General features: G+C 38.5%; 1 protein-coding gene across 9 annotated transcripts in view; it reads left to right on the top strand.

Moving 5' to 3' along the window:
- Positions 1 to 13,812, top strand: part of SIPA1L1 (signal induced proliferation associated 1 like 1) — a 433,967-nt gene that overhangs the window by 41,705 nt on the left and 378,450 nt on the right. Inside the window, exon 1 of one of the 9 annotated variants that reach the window (XM_030812826.1) lies at positions 8,830 to 8,902. The exons of the other annotated variants lie outside the window; for them this stretch is intronic. The gene's annotated coding sequence lies outside the window, so the exon portion shown is untranslated. Of the gene's footprint in view, positions 1 to 8,829; positions 8,903 to 13,812 lie in introns of those variants that run through there. 9 annotated transcript variants of the gene reach the window in all.

Genomic DNA, 13,812 nt, shown 5'->3' on the forward strand with positions numbered 1-13,812 from the left:
TCTGTTTATATATCCCCAGGATGAAAAATAAAAAGTGCCTGCCACATAGTAGATAATAAATGTGTTGAATGAATGAACTTGGCAAAAGCAGCTACTTTTTGGGATTCCTACTGGTAAAATGACAGATTCTCAGTCCTACTGGTTGTTTTTTTAATTGACTTAATTGAGGATGGCAAAATCGTCAGTTGGTATATAAAGAAGCCAAGTGCATGAGTTGTGTTGTATACAGTTTTCTGGAACCTCCTTGCTTGTTTGGCAATAAACAGGGAACTCGGATTCAGATGAAGAGTCATGAGATTATGCAGATATTATCAATGGAACTGGTTCTTTATATATTAAAATCTAGAGTACTAAGTGATAAAAATACATATAGAGATTCTCAGATACAGACTTGGACATGTAGCTGGTTTTTAACATGAATGGTTTAAAAGGTTTTTGTTGTCAACATTGTGGCCCAAAAAGTTGAGTTTCAGGGTATGAGGGTACTGTGGTGATGGAGGATGGATGAGGAGGGAAGTGAAGGCATCAAGATCTCCCATCTTTTGAGAGTTGAACGGTGCTTCGGGGTCATCTAGATGTGAGAGTACATTTCTACTAATCTAAACTTTTTACAAAATGCTAAAACATGAGACAAAGCGATAACATTTAATGAAGATAAAGCTTATAATGTTCTAAAGGTTTCAGATAAGCTGAAGGTAGTCTTCTATTGAGTTCTAGGGCGTAAGGTAGTTTATAAATGGTTTATTTTTATTATCTAAAGATATATTTGACCTTTAGAATTCAGTGACAATAAAGATGATAATGTCTTAGGAAGATATTAAGAAACCTAGAAAATACTATAGAAATCAGATATGTCAACTTTTTATATGAGCCTAAGTCCAAAGCTTACATGACCTGCCCAGTATCTATCACACGGCTAGTTAACAGCAGAGTTGGGACGAATTTTTGTGACAGATTTTCACTGAAGTATCAATAGGAGACGAATGTACAAGACTGTCTTTGGAGATAACCCAGGGAGCAATTATGAACTTGTTTTGAGGTCTGCATTTTATCTTAAAAATTTCAAAAGTCACGCAGTTATTTCATCCTATACAAAGTATTTATGTCTTTCTCTTTTTATGTGTGTAAGTATGTGCATTATTTTAGTCTTGCAAAAATGTGCTTACTTGAGGAATTGCCTTTTGGAAGTTGAGAAAATGAACAGAATGAGAGATCATTGTTGATTATTGTCTTAGAAGAAGTGTCAGCAAATAAAAGTTTTTTTTTTTTTTTTTTTGAGACGGAGTCTCGCTCTCTCACCCAGGCTGGAGTGCAGTGGCGCGATCTCGGCTTGCTGCAAGCTCTGCCTCCCGGGTTCACGCCATTCTCCTGCCTCAGCCTCTCCGAGTAGCTGGGACAACAGGCGCCCGCCACCACGCCTGGCTAATTTTTTGTATTTTTAGTAGAGACGGGGTGTCACCGTGGTCTCGATTTCCTTATCTTGTGATCCGCCTGCCTCGGCCTCCCGAAGGGCTGGGATTACAAGCGTGAGCCACCGTGCCCGGCCCAGCAAATCAAAGTTTTAAAGAAGCTGAAATGAAGAAATGTATCTACTTGATCTGTTCTAAAATTGCATTAGAGGAAATTAATGATAGCACAGTCAAAATAACTTAGAAAATATTTTAAACCTTAAGAAAGGATTGTTATTTATGCCATTCTTTGTAAGGGTAGTAAGACATCATATTTTGTGTCTTTTTGCTAGATGTACTGGCTTTGGCAGCAGTTTTTGAAAAGAGAGATGATTTGTATATATAGTTTATATATATATTTTTTCCTGAGGATAAAGTTATACTGGTATGGAGAAAGACAGCAAACCTCACTGTACCCTTCCCCCTTGACTAGGGATATGATAAAAGTTTTTACTTCTTGATCTTTTATGTAAATTATGCTTTTGCAACCCATGGTTAAATGAGATATTTATCATGCAACTGAGTTGTAACTCAATTTTGGTATACTCCAAAATGTAGTTTTCACAGTTGATAAGAAAGCAGGTGTACTATTAGGAACACTGGGCTGGCAGTCAGGAGGTTTTCACTTAATTTTATCGGTAAAATTAAGAGTATTACAGTGGTAATGGGGTATTGGGTCTTTTTTGGTTCTACAGGTTTATGGTCTGTATTTGTTCATGATATGTTTAGTGCTTCCATACAGATACTTTCTAAAATTCACATTTACAAATAGTGTGTGTGTATTTCACATTTCAATGGCTCCATGTAACAACAGTTCCCTTGAGATGACTATCTGAGAACCTGGTCAACATGTTCTCCTATGTGACTACCAGATAACTCATTACGTAAGAACTTGCTGTGCAGTCAGTGGTGGCCTGTCAAGGGCCTTTTTCTACTACGCAGGGTGAACTGTATGAGCCTTTTAGCAGTTTTTGAGAACAAAGCCCCTTGAGACCTGAGGATTTTTAAGTGGGCCTGGAATCTTTAGGAACTGGACAGTAGCTACCGCTGAGCAGTTTGCCATGTGGGGTCCTACGTCACCATTGGAAGCAGCTGCCTGAATTTTTATTGTCTTGCACTAGCAGGTTTTCCAGTGCTTTAAGGATTTAGGATTCAGTTGGGCAGCAGTGTATGCACAATTGTTTTACCATGCTAGCTAGTATCATGTACTAGTGGTCTTTTCTCACTGAAGGCATACTGTTGGGTGTGATATTTTCAGTTAAATGTGTCACACTAGCTAATTTAGTAGCTTTAGGTTGATATGCAGACATACCCTACAGAAATATTGGATTCATACTCCATTCTGGCAGAGTCACATGTTTAGAAGTTCAAATGTGGTCTCTGTTGGCGGCCCGTCATGGCAAATGGTGAGTGCTGTGTGGCTGGGGAAGAGATGCCGCTGTGGTCAAGGTAATGGGCTGGAGCCAGCATGTGTGTTGCCACTGGAGTTTTGTACTTGAGAGATGAGTTTGCTGTTTTTTTTAGAAATCAGCTCCACAGTCAGAGATAGCTTTAATGTCCTTGAATTATTTTGTGATTTAGCTCTTACAATTTTTCACATCTTTTGGATTTGAAGTTTTAAAAAATGGGCAGTTTGATCAAGTATGGTGTAGATAGAATAAACCAAAGGTTCCCTGTGAAAGACTTCCTTTGAGGCTAGAGAAAGCCTTTATTCCTCTTTCATTCCACTAAGGTATGGCAGTGTTAAAGCAGATGGAAGGCTGGGGTTTGAGCTGAAGTTGTGTGAAAGCTTCACCAGCCAATTGGCTGACTCTAATGGTGAGACAGGAAGAACCACCCACGTTTTCCATTTTGGATTTGAGTCACAGAAAACAGGTTTCCTGCAGAAACCATTTGGCTTTAACAAATTTACGGAAATTTCATTTTGATCAAATTGATATTTTTATCTGCATTGTACATGTATCTCAAATTAATTATTTCCCCCTTTTCAATCTTTGCATGTATTTCAGATTAATTATTTCCCCCTTTTCAATCTTCAGGTGAAATTTCCAGTTAAAATATCCTGTAGTGTTGACTGTAGTCTAATTTCCAAGATTTTTATGAAAAGTAGAATCAAAGGACTATATTTTCAGGTAAAGATGTAATTTCACTTTATCTTAATAATTCACAGATAGTTTTGCAGGAGTCTGGAGTTTCTCAGGCTTCTGTAAATAGAAGTATAGGTGAATTTTTTGAAAGGTGGCAACTTGAATTATCCAGACAGATTTCCATCTGTTTGGTATTAGCTGAGGTGTTAGTGGGGTTGATTACTTAAAACAATTAGAGAAGCAATATATAATGGCAGTTACGCACGCACGCACACACACACACGCACAGTCTCACTCATTTAAAATGGCTTATAAAACTGTATTTACCTTTTTTGGGAAAGGGTTATCCTTTCTTCTGATACTTATCACCTTCATCCCGTGATTGATTGATCAAGCTGTCATCAGTCAATCTGTTTTCTGTTTGCTTAAAGCTTAAAGACGTGGATGGTTTTAAGAATAATTTCTCTACCTCTCTGTGGCATACCAAAGTACTATAATAGTTCTGGGTATGAGAAGATTGTAGAAAAAGATCTGTACTTGAAATAATTTGGCATTTACAGAGCTTGTATTTAGAAATGAGTTTTCCCCAGGAGGAAAGGGAACTATGCCAAACAAAGACAGAAACAACGTAATCACCCTCCCCTCCCATCCAGAAAACCACATTGCATAGAAAAAATTGTGCTGAGTTGAGATTGTCGTAGTGTTTCTGGATACAAGTGAAAACATATTTTAGAGAAGTAACACATTGGCTTTTTAAACAGCTACCTAATTTGCCTAATTGATCATGAGGTACTGAATCACTTATAAGTTAGTTTTTGAGCCTCTTTAGGATGCTTAATTTTCAAGCTCAAAATGTGTAAAGGTCAATTTTAAATGATTGTCATCTTTTGAAGAGGGACATTGGCAACTGAGTAAATAATCCACAAATCACTGATTAGTAATGTGTTGTAGGATGACTCCTATAGCAGATTTAATTTCCTAACCATATTACCAGTTAACGGAAATTAGTTTGCAAAACTTGAATACACCAGCAAAGTGTCAGCCCAGAAACAGGCTTGGAATTTATAACAAGGTACAGATGATGTGTGGACCTATTTTCTTTCTAGTCCCGGGATCAGCCTTAATCAGATCCTGTAATTACTTCTTTACTAGTTTCTCTCCATCAGTTCTTCTTTCCTGTTTCCCTTGCTAGAACACTTCAGGGCCTCCTCCTTATCTACAGCAGTGGTTCCGAAACTCTTTAGGTCTCAGAAACCTTTTACGCTGTTAAAAAATTATTGAGGACTCAGGAGAGTTTTTGTTTATGTCTGTTACATTCATGACTATTGACTGTATTAGAAGTATTAAAATGGAGAAAATGTAAAACCTAAGAATATACAAGCACACATTCCTTAGTTGCAGAATGATGGCATCATCACAGTCATGTGGCTTCTGGCAAACACTGTACTCTTACGGGAGTGAAAAAGGCAAATGACGTTATTTTTGAAAGTTAGATTTATCAAGGTTTAATTCATATTCAGTGAAATCCACCTTTTTAATGTAAACACGTATGGTTGTAAATACAGTGCAGATATGAAACATTTCCATCTTTCCCAAATGTTCCCCTCCCCAACCCCTGCACCCTCTGACCTATTTTCTCGTCCCACCCTTAGTCTGGCCATTTAATGACTGTCATATAAATGGAATCCTACAGTATGTAGCCTTTTGAATCTGGCTACTTTCATTTAACATAAGACATTTGAGATTCAGTTGTGTTGTGTGTGTCACTGATTTGTTTTTATTTTTATTTTTATTGCTGAGTCCTGTCCCAGTATATGAATATATCACAGTTTGTGCACTTACCAGTTAAAGGATATTTGGGTTGTTTCTAATTTTTGGTGATTATGTGTCTTGGTTTTATTATTAAAATAATTATGACCTTGCAGACTCCTCAGAGCCCTGAGACCTCTTGCTGAGAACCTCTGGCCTACAGCACATCATCTGCATATTCCAGCAGAACATCAATTTTTTTTTTTTTTTTTTGAGACAGAGTCTCACTCTGTAGCCCAGGCTGGATTGCAGTAGTGTGATCTTGGCTCACTGCAACCTCTGCCTCCTGGGCTCAAGCGATTCTCGTGCCTCAGCCTCCCCAGTAGCCAGGACTATAGGCGCATGCTACCATGCCCAGCTAGTTTTTGTATTTTTAGTAGAGGATGGGTTTCACCAATGTTGGCCAGGCTTGTCTCGAATTCCTTCCTTCAAGTGATCCACCTGCCTTAGCTTCCCAAAGTGCTGGGATTACAGGCATGAGCCACCATGCCAGGCCAATTTTTTTTTCTTGTTGCCCAGGCTGGAGTGTAGTAGCGTGATCACGGCTCACTGCAGCCTTGACCTTTTGGGCTCAAGCCATCCTCTCATCTCAGCCTCCTGAGTAGCTGGGACCACATCACATGCCTGGCTAATTTATTTTTTGGTAGAAACAGGGTCTCACCATGTTGCACAGGCTAGTCTCGAACTCCTGGGCTCAAGCAAGACTCCTGCCTCAGCCTCCCAAAGTGCCCCAGCTCATCCCATTACAGGCATGAGCCACCCTGCCGGGCCTAGAACATCTTGAATTACTTGCCTACGTGTGCTGTGCCCCACTGTCGATAATGCCAAAATCTAGCTCAAGAGTCTCCTCTGCATGGCCTTTTTGAAGCCCTCTTTCCACTGTGGCCCATAGGCACTTTGAGACCCTGAGGTTATTAGTCATGACTGCCTTTGTGTCATCTGTGTGCTTTTTCTCACTGCTCAGTAGTTGTTTGATGACATGGTAGTTTCTCAGCTTCTCTCTATCCCAGTGGAGCATACAAGTTTAGTACATGTTTGAATTAATAATAATTCCTTTGCATTTCTAAGGCATTTTGTTGTTTATATATTATTGCATTCTTCCTTCATTTCAACTATGTGAAGTATGTGGCACACATGGTTTTTAACATCTTTTATTTTTATCAGGCAAGGCTATTAAGTATTTTTCTTTTTTTTGGCAGGGTCTGGCTCTGTCGCCCAGGCTGTCGTGCAGTGTTGAGATCTCGGCTCACTGCGCCCTCTACCTCCCTGGCTCAAGCCATCCTCGTACCTCAGCCTCCTGAGTAGCTGGGACTACAGTTGTCTGCCAACATGCCTGGTTAATTTTTTTTTTTTTGTAGAGATGGGGTTTTGCCATCTCGCCCAGGCTGGTCTTGAACCCTTGGGCTCAAGCCATCCTCCTGCCTCTGCCTTCCAAAGTGCTGGGATTACAGGCATGAGCCACTGTGCCTGGCCAAGGCTACTAAGTCTTAAAGCTGTGGTTCTCGAATAACCTGGGGAGCCTTTAATAGAAGTCCTGATAGCCCAGACCACTTAAGTCTTAATCTCTAGAGGTCAGGCCTGGGTAGTTAGTATTTTTTAAAATCGTCACTGTTGAATCTGTTGTGCAGCTACAGATAATTACTGTTGTGGAGTTTGACTTATCATGAAGTCTTAGTGGTGGTGTAGTCAAGACTAGAATCCAGGTCTTTTGACTCCTATTCTACTGCCTTTTCCTCTGCACTTTGAACTTTCACAGGAACCAGAAGCACTGCAGAGAGAGAGAATGCCTTGGTATAGATGCCAGTGTTTTCAGTTTTTGGAGGTGCTGTAGCATAAACGCTGAATTTAGAGTCAGGACCATGTTTCTGTTCTGGCTCTGCATTTATTATTTTGTTTTATTTTATTTTTTTTTTGAGATGGAGTCTCGCTCTGACGCCCAGGCTGGAGTGCAGTGGCATGATCTCTCACTGCAAGCTCCGTCTCCTGGGTTCACACCATTCTTCTGCCTCAGCCTCCCGAGTAGCTGGGACTACAGGCGCCCGCCACCACGCCTGGCTAATTTTGTTTTTGTATTTTTAGTAGAGATGGGTTTCACCGTGTTAGCCAAGATGGTATCGATCTCCTGACCTCGTGATCCACCCGCCTCGGCCTCCCAAAGTGCTGGGATTACAGGCATGTGGGTCTGCATTTATTAACTGTGGATTAATAACTACTTGAATCTGTTCTGTCTTTGAAAGTAAGGACACTACTGTAATTTCTAAAGCTTATTGTGGGGATCAAGTTAAGTAATATGTTAAAGGATTTTTGTAAAGTATAAAGTGCTTTTTAAAACTTATTTTTACTCAGTTTTAACCTAGTGCATTTATTGGCTTACTTTCCTTGGGATCTATAAGTTACACAAGAAATATATAAATATGGTCTCACTGAAATCATCAAATAACACAGAATTATGCAGAATAATGCCCAGAGGTCACTGTTAGTTGCATACTTTGAATCCTTTGGTATGCATTTAAGTGCATAAATATGTATGTATGTGACATACTTTTTTTGGTTGTCTTAACATAAATAGTAATACTTTCTGTGTTTGTGCCTTTTTATTTTAAACTTAACAGCATGTCTTCGATCATTCCATGTAAGGATATATAAACTTCTCTCATCTTTTAATAGCTGTATACATTTTTTCATATATTCCCATTGGATGGACGTTCAGCCTGTTTCTAATTTTTCACTTTTATAAAAAAGCTAATGAACATTCATTGCTTTTTTTTTTTTTTGAGACAGTTTCGCTCTTGTCTCTCAGACTGGAGTGCAATGGCGCCATCTTGGCTCACTGCAACCTCTGCCTCTGGGGTTCAAGCGATTCTCCTGCCTCAGCCTCCTGAGTAGCTGGGATTACAGGCGTCCACCACCATGTCTGGCTAATTTTTGTGTTTTTAGTAGAGATGGGGTTTCACCATGTTGGCCAGGCTGGTCTCGAACTCCTCACCTCAGGTGATCCCCCCACCTCAGCATCTCAAAGTGCTGGGACTACAGGCATGAGCCAGCGTGCCGGCCTTGCTTTTTTTTTTTTTTTTTTAATTAATACTAATTAATTCTTATTAAAAGATTTATTTCCAGGGTATTGGGGGTTAAGTAGTAAATGTCTTCTGTGTGAAATCTTAAACCTTTTTTACTCAAGTCAGAATAGAACTTAGACTTTTTCGTTGTTGTTAGAAAATATACTAGACCTTTTCTGGGACAGCTTTTATGTTTTTTTGTACATTTTGTTTGTTTTATTTTTGTGGTACTCTTGTTTCACTACTGGGATAGACTTTTAAAGACAGGTGTGTGCATTGCTTAAGTGTAACTCCTTTAGCGTGACTGCTGTATAATTGCCCTTCAATAATAACACCAACATAACAGTAAGGGGCAGTACTTATTTATGGTGGCTACTAAGAGCTTATTATACATATATGTACTAAGAGCATACATTATCTCATTTCTTCATGCGGGTGTTATTCAGGTGAAGTTGAAGCGTTTAGAAATGGAGAATCAGAGAGGCCAACTTGCTTGCCCAAGGTCAGTTATGAATCTAGGATTCAAAGGTCTGGCTTCCAACTGTGATGCTCAACAGTCTCCCAGGATTTTGCCAAATCAGGAATGGTACCTTGTGTCTGTGACATTACAGTTTAGTTTCTATGTTATTTATATTTGTATATCTTGTTTTTATATAGTAATAATTTAACATAAGCAGAAATAGTCCAGGCTCTGCAGTATCTATTCTATAGAAAGTACTTATAATAAAAGCGATATACATTAATACTATAAGATAAAGGCAAATACTTAATGAATTTAATAATAAGAATGGTATTTTGGAGTGAAAAAGGCTACTAAATGGGGGAAGTTGATCTTTAATTCTATTTATTAAATAACAGGAAGACCTTGATAAATAATGCTGTTTTCTCATTGGTGACATACTATTAGACTAAGTAGTTCACTTTATGTTTAATCAGCCATTATCCTGAGTATTATTAGTGTGAATAAGAAATACTTGTTAGAACATTGGGCAGTGGTAATCAAAATGAATTTTGAGGTGGAATTGTAGTAATGCTTGCCTTACCTTGAGTAATGATAAGGAGAATATTTCTGTAATGGATTGTTTATTCATGAAAGATGAAAGATTAAAATGGTCTGTCTCTACTGATGAAAGTAACAGAAGGCAGCCTCAAAGTTTATTTTTATTTTTATTTTTTTAGAGACATAGTCTTGCTTTGTCACCCAGGCTAGAGTGCAGTGGTATGATCTCAGCTCACTACATCCTTGACCTCCCGGGCTCAGGTGATCCTCCCACCTCAGCCTCCTGAGTAGCTGGGACTACAGGCATGTATCACCACACCTGGCTAATTTTTGTTTTGTTTTGTTTTGGTTGGGGCAGGGTTTCACCCTGTTGTCCAGGCTGGTCTTCAGCTCCTGAGCCCAAGTGATCCACCTACCTCTGCCTCCCAAAGTGCTGAGATTACAGACCTGCAACACCGTGCCTGGCCAGAGTCTTCAAAGCATATTAAAATATCTATTATTATTTTATTATAGGCATAATTGAGTGTTTTAAGGAGCTATGGATGGTTATTTCTCAATAATGTTCAATATAATTGGAGTTTAAGCTAAGGTATGGTTTCACATGTATTCTTTGTATACTCTTGTGTCACATTTCACTTGAATGGTAAAATAAAACAGTTCTAAGTGGCATAGTCTAGAGGCCAGGTGATGGTGTCAGCCTCTTAACCCTTACTTGATCTCCTTAATGCATCTTAAGTTTAACATGATTGCTGAATGGTTGAAACAAATCTGTTGATGAACTCTGAGACTTATTGGCTGAACCCTTTATTTTATTAAGAGGTTAGAAAATATGAGAAACTACAGTTCAGATATTATGATACTGTCTCGTTTGTGGTTTTAGTTTTTTAAAGGACATGTTTTTGGTCAGTATATACTGGGTGATTGCCTGACAGAAGAGAATGAGTATGCTGGCTCACCTTCCTGTGTAGACTTGTGCACTCAGAGTTAGTCTGCTTCCAGGAAGCAATTGGGTGGTAATGACTTCTAGTTGCTATCAGTATGCATAGATTCAAATAAAACCTTGGGCATTCTGCTCTAAACAATACATTTAAACAAAATTCTCAGTTTCTTCTTTTTCTCCCATATCCAGATTAATTTACTTGAATAGATTCAGAAACAACATTATACTTCATTGCCATCTACAAGGAGCTGTTTTTTGAGATGACATTCCTCTTAGAGGAATTTACTTCTTTTTCCAAAATTTACAATTCGCTATTTCTGTCTGTGTTCTACATTTAAATTTTCAGTACGTAGAATTTAAATATTCATGTACATTCTGTCCTAGTGACTAAGGAGCATTATGTAAGGAATTTTTCTTCCTCTTTCAGTGTATTGACATCACATTCCTTGGCCTAGTATTCATTTTGCGTTTGTATTTCAGTGTAATCCTAACAAGTCCATTCAAGCAGTAGTTGAACCGAGGTTAAGTGGTATTATGGTTGTTTGGCAGGTTATAGCCATAAACACTTATTTTTAAACACAGAATGGCCTGGGGTGTCTGTAATATTCAGTTGCATAATCACAGATTATGCTTTACAAACACAGGAATAAGTACCTGGGTCACATAAATCTTCAGTGAGAAATTGCTCCAGAGGATGGAGCCTACATCTTTAGAGTTCCCTTGAGTGTTTTCTTAGGGATATTAACATTTTTCATTGAATTGAAATGTTTCTGATTGGATGGAACTGTGAATAGTATTTTAGAGTTTCCAGATAATCTCCTGCCAAACATCTAACGGAATGGGTTGAAATGTTACCAGTGTTGGGCCGGGTGCAGTGGCTTATGCCTGTGATCCCAGCACATTGGGAGGCCGAGGCAGGCGGATCACAAGGTCAGGAGATTGAGACCATCCTGGCTAACACGGTGAAACCCCGTGTCTACTAAAAATACAAAAAATTAGCCAGGCGTGGTGGTACGTGCCTGTAGTCCCAGCTACTTGGGAGGCTGAGGCAGGAGAATCACTTGAACCCGGGAGGTGGAGGTTGCAAGCCGAGGTCGTGCCACTGCACTCCAGCTTGTGCGACAGAGCAAGACTCCGTCTCAAAAAAAAAAAAAAGAAAAAAAGTGAACCAGTGTTGGATGGGTGCGGTAGCTCACGACTGTAATCCTAGGACTTTGGGAGGCTGAGGTGGGCAGATCACTTGAAGTCAGGAGTTTGACACTAGCCTGGCCAACATGGTGAAATCCCGTTTCTACTAAAAATAAAAGCAAATTAGCTGGGTGTGGTGGCTGGCGCCTATAATCCCAGCTACCCGGGAGGCTGAGGCGGGAGAATTGCTTGAACCCAGGAGGCTGAGGCAGGAAAATCACTTGAACCCGGGAGGCAGAGGTTGCAGTGAGCTGAGATCACGTCACTGGACTCCACCTTGGGTGACAGAGTGAGACTCTGTCTCCAAAAAAAAAAAAAAAGTTACCAGTGTTTAAAAATGTATATACTTTTCAAAATTTTATATTTTTTCTCCCCTCTTCTTCCTTCCTGATATCTTTGTGATTTGAAAGCTATTTAAAACGAAACCCTAGTTGGGCTCAGTGGCTCATGCCTGTAATCCTAGCACTTTGGGAGGCTGAGGCAGGAGGATTGCTTGAGGCCAGGAGTTCAAGACCAGCCTGAGCAACATAATGAAATGTCCCTACCAGAAGTTAAAAAAAAAATCCTTAGACTTAATTCACCCTCTGCACACTGGCTGGAGTGGAGTTGAGAGTCGTTCTGTTTGAAATGACTGGTAGTGTTCATTCAGGGCAGCTCTGCTATGAACGCAAGGAACTGGTCTTTGGAGCTCTTGTGTAGTATTTGAAAGTACTTCGTGTTATTGCAGACAGCTAAAGAACTGAAATAGAATGCCTGTGATCATGTTTAGAAGATCCCATGGGCATATTGTATATTCTTTAGAATGATGTCAGTATTTTTGACAAAATTTTTTTACTTAACTGCCATTTGCAGTATTTATCAGGAAACTGGAGATATTTGATATAGGACTGTTTTTGTAGTCTTTTACTAAATGCTTTTATTGAATGATTCATTCTTCAATTTATAAGTAAGAGTTTTAATTTTTTGTAATTATTTATATACTCTTACATGTTTTATTGATAGAGCCTTCAAGGTTGCACACTATAGATTTTTATTTATTGTATTTATTATTATTTTTTATAAATCTATAGTTTTATTAAGACAGAAACTGACTGTGGTATGAAGTTTACATTTAAACAAAGTTTTCACAGAAATCTAAAGTATATTCTTTTTAATTTTTACTTTTAGTAAAGTGGTCATGCCTGGTTTAAATTGTAAGTAAATAGTAATACAAAGCTTTGAAAGAAAAATTCCTATGCTGTATGCTTCCTGCTTCTCTCTCTGAGGCAACCGTTTTGAAAGGTTTTTTTTTTTTTTTTTTTTGCTGTTTCTAGTGACATTCACTGCCATATATCTAAGTAATATATTTTCACTCCTATAGCCTGTAGTTTTCAATTGCAAACATTATATTTTGACTTCTTCCTATACAAGATAAGGATTTGGCTCCTCCTGCTTCCCTTTTCTCATCCTCTCAATGATAATTTTACCTAAGTTTTGGTCAAGCCATCATTCAGTATTTATAGTATTATCATTTGAATGTTGATGACAGTGGCCACAGAGTTTTCAGTGATTATAATTTCTTTCTCCAACCTTTTCTCCAATAGAGAAAGACCATTTTATTTGGTGAGCTTTCTATTTATCAAACAATAATTTTGTTCTAAATATTCTTACAGAACTATAACAACTCAAAGGGTAAAACAGATTAGAGAATTCTTCAGTTCTGGTTTTCTCTTGGCACTGTCTCTTTCGGGGTTCTGTGTCCTGTTGGTTCTGAGCTGCTTGCTTTCTAGCCTCTGGGGAGCTGCCATTTTGGAACTTCTTTTTACCACTGTCTTGGGGATTCTCTTGGGCTTTTTCCTTTGGTGGACCTTCTATTTCCCAGATTCTGTGTGGTCATCTTTCTTTATTTTCCCATTTTGGTGGGAAAGAGATATATAAGTATTAATATATACCAATATCCATCTCCCCATGGGTGGGATTTAAAGCAAACTTTTATTTCCTAATTGTCTGCTGCTAATATGTAAGAATATACTTGATTTTTTTTTATATCAGCTTTGTATCCTGTAATCTTGTTAAATTCATTTCTTCTAATAATGTAGTTGTTTTTTAGATTCTGGAATTTTCTACACAAATGATCATGTTCCACAAATAAGAGGTTTTACTTCTTTATTTCTGATCTTTATGCTTTACGCCTCTTTTTCTTGCTTTATTCCAGTATAGTGTTGACTAGAAAGTGGTGATATCAAGCATTCTTGCCTTACTCTTCTCAGGAGAAAATAATTCAGTCTTTTGCCTTTAAGTATTA

This window comes from Nomascus leucogenys, chromosome 1a (genome assembly GCF_006542625.1).
Source record: "Nomascus leucogenys isolate Asia chromosome 1a, Asia_NLE_v1, whole genome shotgun sequence".
Lineage (NCBI taxonomy): Eukaryota > Metazoa > Chordata > Mammalia > Primates > Hylobatidae > Nomascus > Nomascus leucogenys.